A 2,929-nucleotide genomic window follows, 5' to 3' on the forward strand; every position below is an offset into this window, starting at 1 on the left:
GGGATGCTTAAGTCTCACTGAGAAAAGGAAACAGGTTAGACACCAGATGGATTAGACAGTAGGTGGATGGATGGAGGGCACAGAATGTGTGGAGGTGTGGGGTTGGGAGCATAAGTGATGAGGTGAGAGAGAGCAGAGGGAGAGAGTACTGGGAGAGACAATTGGATTGGTGGGGGCACCTCTGCAATGAGCTAGAAACCTAGAAACTCTCAGGAATCTAAGTCTCCTAGCAATGGGGGATGTGGAGCCTGAACCAGCCATCTCCTGTAACCAGGCAAGACTTCTAATGGAGGGATTGGGAAACCAACCCAGTCATAAGACTTTAGTCCCACAATTTGTCCTGCCTACAGGATGTACGGGGGTCGGGGATAGGGCAGAATTTACAGGAAAGGCCAACCAATGGCTGGCCCAGCTTGAGACCCATAGGATGCCATGAGAGGGTGCCACCCCTCACTACTGATGGTATTTTGCTACACTTGCAGACAAGGGCCCAGCATAACTCATTAGAGAGGCTTCACCTAGCAACTGAGGGAAACAGATGTAGAGACCCACAGCTCAACATTAAGTAGTACTTGGGGAATTCTGTGGGAGAGAGGAAGGAAGGATTGTAGGAGCCAGAGAGGTCAAGGACACCACAAGAAAACCTAATTCTGATCAACTAACCTGGGCCCATAGGGACTCACAGAGACTAAACTGCCAACCAGAGAGCATGCATGGGACAGACCTAGGTCCTCTGCACATATGTGCACATATATAACAGTTGTGCAGCTGAGTCTTCATGTGGGACTCCTAAAGTGGAGGAGGGGCTGTCTCTGCCTGCCTTTGGATCTCTTTCCCCTAAATGGGCTGCCTTGTCTGGCTTCAATAGAAGAAGATGAGCCTAGTCTTGCTGCAGCTTGATCTGCCAAGGCTGGTTGATATCCATGGGAGGGCTCCCCTTGTCTGAGGAGAAGGGGAGGGGGAGGGGTTGATGGAGGCAGGAAGGAGAGGTGAGAGGAAGGGACTAGGAAGAGGGAGAGAAGCTTTGATAAATTGGGATGTAAAGTAAATAAATAATAAGACAGAAAAGGAAATGGGACCAGAAAGGAAAAGTCACTAAAGATCACCCTCCTAGAAATGGTCAAGCCAGGTTTGAAATCCTGGTAGGCTGGTTCCAAGCCAACGAGTGCATTTAACTACTTCTGTATACTGTTTTAAAGAACTGCCTACATACAAAGACATAGCAAGAATGGTAACGATTGCATGCAGGCCAATAGAAGACGTGTTTGAGCTCATTAGACCCATGGTTACACTTTCTCCCAAGAATTCTTCTAACCAACATTGGATCTCCTTATTTTCAAACTCGGAAGCTCAGTGTACTTAAGTGTTTCATCACGCCGTTTGCTCTGCCCACCATACCTTCTCAGCTGTAGGAGTCAGGACTTACGGAGAACAGAGGACCTGTTTTACATCTCCATTTGGTTATGAGACCTGGAACGCTGCCTTGTTTGCCGTTGATCAGATTTGGGTGGCTAGCTAAACTCTAGAACCCTTCTGGGTTTTAGATTCACGGAGGCCTAAAGTCACATGGTTTACACTGCACTGTCGGATCCTACCCTTCTGTAGTCACGTGGTTTACACTGCACTGTCGGATCTTATCGATCTATAGTCACGTGGTTTACACTGCACTCAGATTCTACCCTTCTGTAGTCACGTGGTTTACACTGCACTGTCGGATTCTTTTTTTTTTTTTCAATGCCTGGCAATTCATTTATTCTCAAAGTCAAAGACAAATCATTTTATTTATTTATTTATTTATTTTTGATTTTTAATATTTTTATTACATATTTTCCTCAATTACATTTCCAATGCTATCCCAAAAGTCCCCCATAGCGCCCCCCACTTCCCTACCCACCCATTCCCATTCTTTTGGCCCTGGCATTCCCCTATATTGGGGCATATAAAGTTTGCAAGTCCAATGGGCCTCTCTTTCCATTGATGGCCGACTAGGCCATCTTTCGATACATATGCAGCTAGAGACAAGAGCTCCGGGGTTCTGGTTAGTACATCATGTTGTTCCAACAATAGGGTTGCAGATCCCTTTAGCTCCTTGGGTACTTTCTCTAGCTTCTCCATTGGGAGCCCTGTGATACATCCAATAGCTGACTGTGAACATCCACTCCTGTGTTTGCTAGGCCCCGGCATCGTCTCACAAGAGACAGCTATATTTGGGTCCTGCACTGTCGGATTCTACCCTTCTGTAGTCACGTGGTTTACACTGTAAGGTCTGAGCCTACCCTTCTGTCGTTTTACCACCAGTACCTCCCTTAAGTTGGGCCAGATAGCCGCATTTATTTCGCTCATCAGATTGGTATGGGGAAAGTGCAGACCGTTCCTGAGGAGGGCAGCAGACCTTTAGAGATTTTCCTTTTGCCAAAGCTTTTGTTTGTTTCCTAGAAATAAACATGTGAGGACAAGATTATTTTATCCCGATGCCAGTGATGGAGGTGACATTCTAATTATCCTCCAAAGGTAAATCATAAAATGTGTCTCAAAACCCATCTGTTGTGCCTCTGAGCATTCAGAGAAAACGAGTCTTTTACCTGGTATCACTAAAGTAAGCCCGGTACCCAGAGACGCTGAAGGCTTGGTTGCACTGAACTGTATATTGAGTCATTACTAACTTAACCTCCCGGAGGTGGCTCGTGACTGTTGTGTTCAGCCTCCTGGCTATGCTGCCCGGAGCAGGGTCTGGCAATGATTCCCCTCTCAGCACAAGGAAACCGCCCAACCTCGCTGCAAAATCCACTGGGCGGTGCTTGCCCTCAGAGCCTGAAAGTACCTGAGGTCTTAGGAGACTGGAAATGTGTTTTTTCCTTGTCTTAACTGGCAGAATGAGCCGCTGGCATTTCTAAGTACTACTCATTACTGTCTGCCCCAGTGATGCTAA

This window comes from Mus caroli, chromosome 17 (genome assembly GCF_900094665.2).
Source record: "Mus caroli chromosome 17, CAROLI_EIJ_v1.1, whole genome shotgun sequence".
NCBI classification, from domain to species: Eukaryota; Metazoa; Chordata; class Mammalia; order Rodentia; family Muridae; genus Mus; species Mus caroli.